Here is a 13,559-nt window from a genome sequence, read left to right as displayed (position 1 = left end):
CTGCTCTGAGGACAACGCCACAGCGCGCACAGTTCTGCGCTCCTGCAAGCGCCGATCAATCTGAATGGCCAAAGACATAGAATCACTCAGACCGACAGGCGTGGGAAACCCCACCATAACATCTTTAACGGATTCAGAAAGACCCTTTCTGAAAATTGCAGCCAAAGCATCATCATTCCATTTAGTCAACACAGACCATTTTCTAAATTTCGGACAAAACAATTCTGCCGCCTCTTGACCCTGAGATAGGGCCAACATGGTCTTCTCCACTTGATCCACGGATTTAGGTTCATCATATAATAGTCCTAAAGCCTGAAAAAAGGAATCTACATTAAGCAAAGCCGGATTCCCAGATTCCAGGGAAAATGCCCAATCCTGTGGATCACCATGTAGCAGGGAAATGACGATTTTAACCTGCTGAATAGAATCCCCAGAGGATCGAGGTCTCAAAGCAAAAAAACAGTTTACAGTTGTTTTTAAAACTCAAAAAATTGGACCTGTCACCAAAAAACAAATCAGGAGTAGGAATCTTCGGCTCTAAAACAGGAGTCTGAACAATATAATCAGAAATTCCCTGTACCCTAGCAGCAAGCTGGTCTACACTAGAAGCTAATTCCTGAACATCCATGCTAACACAAGACTCCTTAGCCACCCAGAGAAAAAGAGGGAAGAAAAGGCAAAGCAAACTGCAGAAAAAAAAATGACTCAACACCTTTCTTCCCTTCTTCTGAGATGCATTTAACTCATAGTGGGCCACTTGTACTGTTATGATCCGGTGACTTTGGAGCCGCATGAACTTTCTCTGGAGTAGGTGGAAACTGTACTGACCGCAAAACCTGAACTAACACCGCAACTAGAAGTAGCCGTGGGGTGTGCCTAAAAAACCCCTATAGATGGAAATAGGAATACTACCTTGCCTCAGAGCAGAACCCCAAAGGATAGGCAGCCCCCACGAATATTGACTGTGAGTAGGAGAGGAAAGACACACGCAGGCAGAAAACAGGATTCAGCAAAAGAGGCCACTCTAGCTAAATAGGGAAAGATAGGACAGAATACTAAGCGGTCAGTATTAAAACCCTTCCAAAAATATCCACAGCAGATAATACAAAAAGTTCCACAATCTAACTAAAGACATGGAATGTATATCTGCCACTCCAGAGAATCCAACAAGACTGTGAAAATACTGACACAATCTAAGCTGGACAAAAAAAAAACTGAATAGCACAGAATTATTAAGCACACAGAATGTGTGCCACAGAAACAAAACCAGACACTTATCTTTGCTGATTTGGCAGAAGGCAGAAGGAACCAAACCAGGACCAAAACCTCCCAACAACCATGGACAACTGGCAAGGACTAATGAATCCTGCACGCCTAAATACCCCAGTCAGAACTGCAATCAGCAGATACACCTGACCAGGACTGCAACTCAGGGACAACTGCATTACCACCTACAACCACCGGAGGGAGCCCAAAAGCAGAATTCACAACAGTACCCCCCCTTGAGGAGGGGTCACCGAACCCTCACCAGAGCCCCCAGGCCGATCAGGACGAGCCAGATGAAAAGCATGAACCAAATCAGCAGCATGGACATCAGAGGCAAAAACCCAAGAATTATCCTCCTGGCCATAACCCTTCCATTTGACAAGATACTGAAGCCTCCGCCTCGAAAAACGAGAATCCAAAATCTTCTCAACCACATACTCCAACTCCCCATCAACCAACACAGGGGCCGGAGGATCAACAGAGGGAACAACGGGTACCACATATTTCCGCAATAAAGATCTATGGAAGACATTATGGATAGCAAAAGAGGCCGGAAGCGCCAATCGAAAAGACACCGGATTAATAATCCCAGAAATCCTATAAGGACCAATAAACCGAGGCTTAAACTTAGGAGAAGAAACCTTCGTAGGAACATGACGGGAAGACAACCAGACCAGATCCCCAACCTGAAGCCGGGAACCAACACATCGACGACGGTTAGCAAAACGTTGAGCCTCCTCCTGAGACAACACCAAATTGTCTACCACATGAGCCCAAATCTGCTGCAACCTGTCAACCACCGAATCCACACCAGGACAGTCAGAAGGCTCAACCTGCCCAGAAGAAAAATGAGGATGAAAACCAAAATTACAAAAAAAAGGCGAAACCAAAGTAGCCGAACTAGCCCGATTATTAAGGGCAAACTCGGCCAATGGCAAAAAGGCCACCCAATCATCCTGATCAGCAGACACAAAGCATCTCAAATAAGTCTCCAAGGTCTGATTAGTACGCTCGGTTTGGCCATTTGTCTTGAGGATGAAGTGCAGAGGAAAAAGATAAATCAATGCCCAGCCTAACACAAAAGGCCCGCCAAAACCTAGAAACAAACTGGGAACCTCTGTCAGACACAATATTCTCCGGAATACCATGCAAACGAACCACATGCTGAAAAAACAACAAAACTAAATCTGAAGAGGAAGGCAATATAGGCAAAGGCACCAAATGTACCATCTTAGAAAACCGGTCACAAACAACCCAGATAACCGACATCCTCTGGGAAACCGGAAGATCAGAAATAAAATCCATAGAAATATGCGTCCAGGGCCTCTCAGGGACCGGCAATGGCAAAAGCAACCCACTAGCACGGGAACAACAAGGCTTGGCCCGCGCACAAGTCCCACAGGACTGCACAAAAGAACGCACATCACGTGATAAAGAAGGCCACCAAAAGGACCTACCAACCAAGTCTCTGGTACCAAAAACACCAGGATGACCAGCCAACACAGAACAGTGAACCTCAGAAATCACTCTACTAGTCCATCTGTAAGGAACAAACAGTTTCCCCACTGGACAACGATCAGGTCTGTCAGTCTGAAATTCCTGAAGAACCCGTCGTAAATCAGGGGAAATAGCAGAAAGAACCACCCCTTCTTTCAGAATGCCGACCGGTTCAAGGACCTCAGGAGAATCAGGCAAAAAACTCCAAGAAAGGGCATCAGCCTTAATATTCTTGGAACCCGGAAGATACGAGACCACAAAATCAAAACGGGAAAAAAACAAGGACCATCGAGCCTGTCTAGGATTCAGCCGCTTGGCAGACTCGAGGTAAATCAAATTCTTATGATCGGTCAAGACCACAATACGGTGCTTAGCTCCCTCAAGCCAATGTCGCCACTCCTCAAATGCCTACTTCATAGCCAACAACTCCCGATTGCCGACATCATAATTGCGTTCAGCAGGCGAAAATTTACGGGAAAAGAATGCACACGGTTTCGTCAAGGAACCAACATGATCCCTCTGGGACAAAACGGCCCCTGCGCCAATCTCAGAAGCGTCAATCTCAACCTGAAACGGAAGGGAAACATCCGGTTGGCGCAACACCGGAGCAGAAGTAAATCGACGTTTAAGCTCCTGAAAGGCAGAAACAGCCGCAGAGGACCAATTCGCCACATCAGCGCCTTTTTTCGTCAAATCGGTCAAGGGTTTACCCACTGGAAAAGTTAGCAATGAAACGGCGATAAAAATTTGCAAAACCCAAAAATTTCTGAAGGCTCTTTACGGACGTGGGTTGAATCCAATCATGAATGGCCTGAACCTTAACCGGATCCGTCTCAATAGATGAAGGAGAAAAAATAAAACCCAAAAAAGAAACCTTCTGCACCCCAAAGAGACACTTAGACCCCTTCACAAACAAAGCATTGTCACGAAAGATCTGAAATACCATCCTGACCTGTTCCACATGAGACTCCCAATCATCAGAAAAAATCAAAATATCGTCCAAATATACAATCAAGAATTTATCAATATAAGTCCGGAAGATATCATGCATGAAAGATTGAAAAACAGATGGAGCATTAGTGAGCCCGAACGGCATCACAAGGTATTCAAAATGGCCCTCGGGCGTATTGAACGCAGTTTTCCATTCATCACCCTGCTTAATATGAACAAGATTATACGCCCCCCGAAGGTCAATCTTCGTAAACCAACTAGCCCCCTTAATCCTAGCAAACAAATCGGAAAGCAAAGGTAAAGGGTATTGAAACTTGACCGTGATCTTACTCAAGAGGCGATAACCAATACAGGGTCTCAAGGAGCCATCCTTCTTAGCAACAAAAAAAAATCCCGCTCCCATTGGTGAAGAAGATGGCCGAATATGCCCTTTCTCCAAAGACTCCTTAACATAACTCCGCATAGCGGTATGTTCAGGCACAGACAGGTTGAAGAGTCGGCCCTTAGGAAACTTACAGCCTGGAATCAAATCAATAGCACAATCACAGTCCCTGTGCGGTGGAAGAGAACTGGACTTGGGCTCATCGAATACATCCTGAAAATCAGACAAAAACTCTGGAATTTTGGAAGAGGAAGAAGAGGAGATGGACATTAAAGTAACATCATTATGAACCCCCTGACAACCCCAACTAGTCACAGACATAGACTTCCAATCCAACACAGGATTATGTACCTGCAACCACGGAAAACCCAACACGATAGCATCATGTAAATTATGCAATACCAGAAATCGACAATCTTCCTGATGGGCTGGCGCCATGTGCATGGTCACCTGTGTCCAAAACTGGGGCTTATTTTTAGCCAAAGGTGTAGCATCAATGCCCCTTAAAGGAATAAGGTTCTGCAAGGGCTGCAAGGGGAAACCACAATGCCTGGCAAACTCAAGGTCCATTAAGTTCAAAGCGGCGCCTGAATCCACAAATGCCAAGACAGAAAATGATGACAATGAGCAGATCAAGGACACCGATAACAGAAATTTAGGTTGTACAGTACTGATGGTAAATGAACTAGCGATCCTCTTTGTCCGTTTAGGGCAGACTGAAATGACATGAGAAGCGTCGCCACAATAATAACACAACCTATTCTGACGTCTGAGTCCTTGTCGTTCTGTCCTAGACAGAATCCTATCACACTGCATTGGCTCAGGAATCTGCTCTGAGGACAACGCCACAGCGCGCACAGTTCTGCGCTCCTGCAAGCGCCGATCAATCTGAATGGCCAAAGACATAGAATCACTCAGACCGACAGGCGTGGGAAACCCCACCATAACATCTTTAACGGATTCAGAAAGACCCTTTCTGAAAATTGCAGCCAAAGCATCATCATTCCATTTAGTCAACACAGACCATTTTCTAAATTTCGGACAAAACAATTCTGCCGCCTCTTGACCCTGAGATAGGGCCAACATGGTCTTCTCCACTTGATCCACGGATTTAGGTTCATCATATAATAGTCCTAAAGCCTGAAAAAAGGAATCTACATTAAGCAAAGCCGGATTCCCAGATTCCAGGGAAAATGCCCAATCCTGTGGATCACCATGTAGCAGGGAAATGACGATTTTAACCTGCTGAATAGAATCCCCAGAGGATCGAGGTCTCAAAGCAAAAAAACAGTTTACAGTTGTTTTTAAAACTCAAAAAATTGGACCTGTCACCAAAAAACAAATCAGGAGTAGGAATCTTCGGCTCTAAAACAGGAGTCTGAACAATATAATCAGAAATTCCCTGTACCCTAGCAGCCCCCACGAATATTGACTGTGAGTAGGAGAGGAAAGACACACGCAGGCAGAAAACAGGATTCAGCAAAAGAGGCCACTCTAGCTAAATAGGGAAAGATAGGACAGAATACTAAGCGGTCAGTATTAAAACCCTTCCAAAAATATCCACAGCAGATAATACAAAAAGTTCCACAATCTAACTAAAGACATGGAATGTATATCTGCCACTCCAGAGAATCCAACAAGACTGTGAAAATACTGACACAATCTAAGCTGGACAAAAAAAAAACTGAATAGCACAGAATTATTAAGCACACAGAATGTGTGCCACAGAAACAAAACCAGACACTTATCTTTGCTGATTTGGCAGAAGGCAGAAGGAACCAAACCAGGACCAAAACCTCCCAACAACCATGGACAACTGGCAAGGACTAATGAATCCTGCACGCCTAAATACCCCAGTCAGAACTGCAATCAGCAGATACACCTGACCAGGACTGCAACTCAGGGACAACTGCATTACCACCTACAACCACCGGAGGGAGCCCAAAAGCAGAATTCACAACAGTACCCCCCCTTGAGGAGGGGTCACCGAACCCTCACCAGAGCCCCCAGGCCGATCAGGACGAGCCAGATGAAAAGCATGAACCAAATCAGCAGCATGGACATCAGAGGCAAAAACCCAAGAATTATCCTCCTGGCCATAACCCTTCCATTTGACAAGATACTGAAGCCTCCGCCTCGAAAAACGAGAATCCAAAATCTTCTCAACCACATACTCCAACTCCCCATCAACCAACACAGGGGCCGGAGGATCAACAGAGGGAACAACGGGTACCACATATTTCCGCAATAAAGATCTATGGAAGACATTATGGATAGCAAAAGAGGCCGGAAGCGCCAATCGAAAAGACACCGGATTAATAATCCCAGAAATCCTATAAGGACCAATAAACCGAGGCTTAAACTTAGGAGAAGAAACCTTCGTAGGAACATGACGGGAAGACAACCAGACCAGATCCCCAACCTGAAGCCGGGAACCAACACATCGACGACGGTTACCAAAACGTTGAGCCTCCTCCTGAGACAACACCAAATTGTCTACCACATGAGCCCAAATCTGCTGCAACCTGTCAACCACCGAATCCACACCAGGACAGTCAGAAGGCTCAACCTGCCCAGAAGAAAAATGAGGATGAAAACCAAAATTACAAAAAAAAGGCGAAACCAAAGTAGCCGAACTAGCCCGATTATTAAGGGCAAACTCGGCCAATGGCAAAAAGGCCACCCAATCATCCTGATCAGCAGACACAAAGCATCTCAAATAAGTCTCCAAGGTGTCATGATCTCCATGGCCAGAGAACTAGCATAAGCCTCTATAGGAACAAGCTCTTGGAAGATGTAACTATACTGACCATGAACTAAACCTACCGCATCATCTAGAAGTAGCCAGGTAGCATGTCCTACTTTTTATCCCTATATGCCCAGCGCCGGCCGGAGAACTAAATAATGCTAGCAGAGGGAAATATAAGACCTGACTCACCTCTAGAGAAATGCCCAAAAAGGAGACAGAGGCCCCCCACATATATTGGCGGTGATATGAGATGAAACAACAAACGCAGCAGGAAAATAGTTTTAGCAAATTTGAGGTCCGCTTTCTAGATAGCAGAAGACAGAAAGCACACTTTCATGGTCAGTAGAAAACCCTAACAAAACACATCCAGAAATTACTTTAGGACTCTGGCATTAACTCATAATACCAGAGTGGCAATTCCTGATCAACAAGAGCTTTCCAGACACAGTAACGAAACTGCAGCTGTGAACTGGAACCAAAATACAAAAACAAAACATGGACGAATGTCCAACTTATCTAGTAGATGTCTGGGAGCAGGAACAAGCACAGAGAGGCTTCTGATAACATTGATGACCGGCAAGCATCTAACAGAGAAGCCAGGTTATATAGCGACACCCAGATCTAATCAGAACAGGTGAACAGGGAAGATGATGTCACAAGTTCAATTCCACCAGTAGCCACCGGGGGAGCCCAGAATCCAAATTCACAACAGTACCCCCCCCTCAAGGAGGGGGCACCGAACCCTCACCAGAACCACCAGGGCGATCAGGATGGGCCCTATGAAAGGCACGAACCAGATCAGAGGCATGAACATCAGATGCAGTGACCCAAGAATTATCCTCCTGGCCATATCCCTTCCACTTGACCAGATACTGGAGTCTCCGTCTGGAAACACGGGAGTCTAGGATTTTTTCCACAACGTACTCCAACTCACCCTCAACCAACACCGGAGCAGGAGGCTCAACGGAAGGCACAACCGGTGCCTCATACCTGCGCAATAACGACCGATGAAAAACGTTATGAATAGAAAAGGATGCAGGGAGGTCCAAACGGAAGGAAACAGGGTTAAGAATCTCCAATATTTTATACGGACCGATGAACCGAGGCTTAAACTTAGGAGATGAGACCCTCATAGGGACAAAACGAGAAGACAACCACACCAAATCTCCAACACAAAGCCGAGGACCAACACGACGGTGACGGTTGGCAAAAAGCTGAGTCTTCTCCTGGGACAACTTTAAATTGTCCATCACCTGCCCCCAGATATGATGCAATCTCTCCACCACCGCATCCACTCCAGGACAATCCGAGGATTCCATCTGACCGGAGGAAAATCGAGGATGGAACCCCGAATTACAGAAAAACGGGGAAACCAAGGTGGCAGAGCTGGCCCGATTATTGAGGGCGAACTCCGCCAATGGCAAAAAAGCAACCCAATCATCCTGGTCAGCAGACACAAAACACCTCAGATATGTCTCCAGGGTCTGATTAGTCCGCTCGGTCTGGCCATTAGTCTGAGGGTGAAAAGCAGACGAAAAAGACAAATCTATGCCCATCCTAGCACAAAATGCCCGCCAAAATCTAGACACAAATTGGGTTCCTCTGTCAGAAACGATATTCTCAGGAATACCATGCAAACGAACAACATTTTGAAAAAACAGGGGCACCAACTCGGAAGAAGAAGGCAATTTGGGCAGGGGAACCAAATGAACCATCTTAGAAAAACGGTCACACACCACCCAGATGACAGACATCTTCTGAGAAACAGGCAGATCTGAAATAAAATCCATCGAGATGTGTGTCCAAGGCCTCTTAGGAATAGGCAAGGGCAACAATAATCCACTAGCCCGAGAACAACAAGGCTTGGCCCGAGCACAAACGTCACAAGACTGCACAAAGCCTCGCACATCTCGTGACAGGGAAGGCCACCAGAAGGATCTTGCCACCAAATCCCTGGTACCAAAAATTCCAGGATGACCTGCCAACGCAGAAGAATGCACCTCAGAGATGACTTTACTGGTCCAATCATCAGGAACAAACAGCCTATCAGGCGGACAACGATCCGGTCTATCCGCCTGAAACTCCTGCAAGGCCCGCCGCAGGTCTGGAGAAACGGCTGACAAGATAACTCCCTCCTTAAGAATACCTGTGGGGTCAGAGTTGCCAGGTGAATCAGGCTCAAAACTCCTAGAAAGGGCATCCGCCTTAACATTCTTAGAACCTGGTAGGTACGATACCACAAAATTAAACCGAGAAAAAAATAATGACCAGCGCGCCTGTCTAGGATTCAGGCGCCTGGCGGTCTCAAGATAAATCAAATTTTTGTGGTCAGTCAATACCACCACCTGATGTCTGGCCCCCTCGAGCCAATGGCGCCACTCCTCAAACGCCCACTTCATGGCCAAAAGCTCCCGATTCCCAACATCATAATTCCGCTCAGCGGGCGAAAATTTACGGGAAAAGAAGGCACAAGGCCTCATCACGGCGCAGTCAGAACTTTTCTGCGACAACACTGCCCCAGCTCCGATCTCAGAAGCGTCGACCTCAACCTGAAAAGGAAGAGTCACATCAGGCTGACGCAACACAGGGGCAGAAGAAAAACAGCGCTTAAGCTCCTGAAAGGCCTCCACAGCATCAGGGGACCAATTAGCAACATCAGCACCCTGTCTAGTCAAATCGGTCAATGGCTTAACGACATCCGAAAAACCAGAAATAAATCGACGATAAAAGTTGGCAAAGCCCAAAAATTTCTGAAGACTTTTAAGAGAAGAGGGCTGCGTCCAATCACAAATAGCTTGAACCTTGACAGGATCCATCTCAATGGAAGAGGGAGAAAAAATATATCCCAAAAAGGAAATTCTCTGAACCCCAAAAACGCACTTAGAACCCTTGACACACAGAGAATTAGACCGCAAAACCTGAAAAACCCTCTTAACTTGCCGGACATGAGAGTCCCAGTCATCCGAAAAAATCAGAATATCATCCAGATACACTATCATAAATTTATCCAAAAAATCGCGGAAAATATCATGCATAAAGGACTGGAAGACTGAAGGGGCATTAGAAAGACCAAAAGGCATCACCAAATACTCAAAGTGGCCCTCGGGCGTATTAAATGCGGTTTTCCACTCATCCCCCTGCCTGATCCGCACCAAATTATACGCCCCACGGAGATCAATCTTAGAGAACCACTTGGCCCCCTTTATGCGAGCAAACAAATCAGTCAGCAACGGCAATGGGTATTGATATTTAACCGTGATTTTATTCAAAAGCCGATAATCAATACACGGTCTCAAAGAGCCGTCTTTTTTTGACACAAAGAAAAAACCGGCTCCTAAGGGAGATGACGATGGACGAATATGTCCCTTTTCCAAGGACTCCTTTATATATTCTCGCATAGCAGTATGTTCAGGCACAGACAGATTAAATAAACGACCCTTTGGGTATTTACTACCCGGAATTAAATCTATAGCACAATCGCACTCACGGTGCGGAGGTAGTGAACCAAGCTTGGGTTCTTCAAAGACGTCACGATAGTCAGACAGGAACTCAGGGATTTCAGAGGGGATAGATGATGAAATGGACACCAAAGGTACATCCCCATGAGCCCCCTTACATCCCCAGCTCAACACAGACATAGCTCTCCAGTCAAGGACTGGGTTGTGAGACTGCAGCCATGGCAATCCCAGCACCAAATCCTCATGTAGATTATACAGCACTAGAAAACGAATAGTCTCCTGGTGATCCGGATTAATACACATAGTCACTTGTGTCCAGTATTGTGGTTTATTATTAGCCAATGGGGTGGAGTCAATCCCCTTCAGAGGAACAAGAGTCTCCAAAGGCTCTAAATCATACCCACAACGATTGGCAAAGGACCAATCCATAAGACTCAAAGCGGCGCCAGAGTCGATATAGGCGTCAGTAGTAATAGATGACAAAGAGCAAATCAGGGTCACAGACAAAATAAATTTAGACTGTAAAGTGCCAATGGAAACGGATTTATCAAGCTTTTTAGTACGCTTAGAGCATGCTGATATAACATGAGTAGAATCCCCACAATAGAAACACAACCCATTTTTCCGTCTAAAATTCTGCCGCTCGCTTCTGGACAGAATTCTATCACACTGCATGCTTTCTGGCGTCTTCTCAGTGGACACCGCCAGATGGTGCACTGGTTTGCGCTCCCGCAGACGCCTATCGATCTGAATGGCCATTGTCATGGACTCATTCAGACCCGCAGGCACAGGGAACCCCACCATAACATCCTTAATGGCATCAGAGAGACCCTCTCTGAAAGTAGCCGCCAAGGCACACTCATTCCACTGAGTAAGCACAGACCATTTACGGAATCTTTGGCAGTAAATTTCAGCTTCATCTTGCCCCTGCGATAGGGACATCAAAGTTTTTTCTGCCTGAAGTTCCAAATGAGGTTCCTCATACAGCAAGCCCAAGGCCAAAAAAAAACGCATCCACATTGCGCAACGCAGGATCCCCTGGTGCCAATGCAAAAGCCCAGTCTTGAGGGTCGCCGCGGAGCAAGGAAATCACAATCCCAACCTGCTGTGCAGGGTCTCCAGCAGAACGAGATTTCAGGGACAAAAATAGCTTACAATTATTTCTAAAATTCTGAAAGCTAGATCTATTCCCTGAGAAGAATTCCGGCAAAGGAATTCTCGGCTCAGATACCGGAGCATGAATAATAAAATCTTGCAAATTTTGTACTTTCGTGGTGAGATTATTCAAACCTGCAGTTACACTCTGAAGATCCATTATTAACAGGTGAACACAAAGCCATTCAAAGATTATAAGGAGAGAGAAAAAAAAGAAAGACTGCAGCATAGACAGACTGGCAAGTGATCCAATTAAGAGCACAGAGAAAAAAAAAAAAAAAAAAAAAAAAAAAAAAAACTCTCAGCAGACTTCTTATTTCTCTCCTTTCTCAGCCAAGGATTTTAACCCTTTAGTGGGCCGGTCAAACTGTCATGATCTCCATGGCCAGAGAACTAGCATAAGCCTCTATAGGAACAAGCTCTTGGAAGATGTAACTATACTGACCATGAACTAAACCTACCGCATCATCTAGAAGTAGCCAGGTAGCATGTCCTACTTTTTATCCCTATATGCCCAGCGCCGGCCGGAGAACTAAATAATGCTAGCAGAGGGAAATATAAGACCTGACTCACCTCTAGAGAAATGCCCAAAAAGGAGACAGAGGCCCCCCACATATATTGGCGGTGATATGAGATGAAACAACAAACGCAGCAGGAAAATAGTTTTAGCAAATTTGAGGTCCGCTTTCTAGATAGCAGAAGACAGAAAGCACACTTTCATGGTCAGTAGAAAACCCTAACAAAACACATCCAGAAATTACTTTAGGACTCTGGCATTAACTCATAATACCAGAGTGGCAATTCCTGATCAACAAGAGCTTTCCAGACACAGTAACGAAACTGCAGCTGTGAACTGGAACCAAAATACAAAAACAAAACATGGACGAATGTCCAACTTATCTAGTAGATGTCTGGGAGCAGGAACAAGCACAGAGAGGCTTCTGATAACATTGATGACCGGCAAGCATCTAACAGAGAAGCCAGGTTATATAGCGACACCCAGATCTAATCAGAACAGGTGAACAGGGAAGATGATGTCACAAGTTCAATTCCACCAGTAGCCACCGGGGGAGCCCAGAATCCAAATTCACAACACCAAGGTCTGATTAGTACGCTCGGTTTGGCCATTTGTCTTGAGGATGAAGTGCAGAGGAAAAAGATAAATCAATGCCCAGCCTAACACAAAAGGCCCGCCAAAACCTAGAAACAAACTGGGAACCTCTGTCAGACACAATATTCTCCGGAATACCATGCAAACGAACCACATGCTGAAAAAACAACAAAACTAAATCTGAAGAGGAAGGCAATATAGGCAAAGGCACCAAATGTACCATCTTAGAAAACCGGTCACAAACAACCCAGATAACCGACATCCTCTGGGAAACCGGAAGATCAGAAATAAAATCCATAGAAATATGCGTCCAGGGCCTCTCAGGGACCGGCAATGGCAAAAGCAACCCACTAGCACGGGAACAACAAGGCTTGGCCCGCGCACAAGTCCCACAGGACTGCACAAAAGAACGCACATCACGTGATAAAGAAGGCCACCAAAAGGACCTACCAACCAAGTCTCTGGTACCAAAAACACCAGGATGACCAGCCAACACAGAACAGTGAACCTCAGAAATCACTCTACTAGTCCATCTGTAAGGAACAAACAGTTTCCCCACTGGACAACGATCAGGTCTGTCAGTCTGAAATTCCTGAAGAACCCGTCGTAAATCAGGGGAAATAGCAGAAAGAACCACCCCTTCTTTCAGAATGCCGACCGGTTCAAGGACCTCAGGAGAATCAGGCAAAAAACTCCAAGAAAGGGCATCAGCCTTAATATTCTTGGAACCCGGAAGATACGAGACCACAAAATCAAAACGGGAAAAAAACAAGGACCATCGAGCCTGTCTAGGATTCAGCCGCTTGGCAGACTCGAGGTAAATCAAATTCTTATGATCGGTCAAGACCACAATACGGTGCTTAGCTCCCTCAAGCCAATGTCGCCACTCCTCAAATGCCTACTTCATAGCCAACAACTCCCGATTGCCGACATCATAATTGCGTTCAGCAGGCGAAAATTTACGGGAAAAGAATGCACACGGTTTCGTCA

The sequence above is a fragment of the Ranitomeya variabilis genome, chromosome 2, assembly GCF_051348905.1.
Source record: "Ranitomeya variabilis isolate aRanVar5 chromosome 2, aRanVar5.hap1, whole genome shotgun sequence".
NCBI classification, from domain to species: domain Eukaryota; kingdom Metazoa; phylum Chordata; class Amphibia; order Anura; family Dendrobatidae; genus Ranitomeya; species Ranitomeya variabilis.
The sequence above is the reverse complement of the archived record's forward strand: the minus strand, read 5'-3'. Positions refer to the sequence as shown.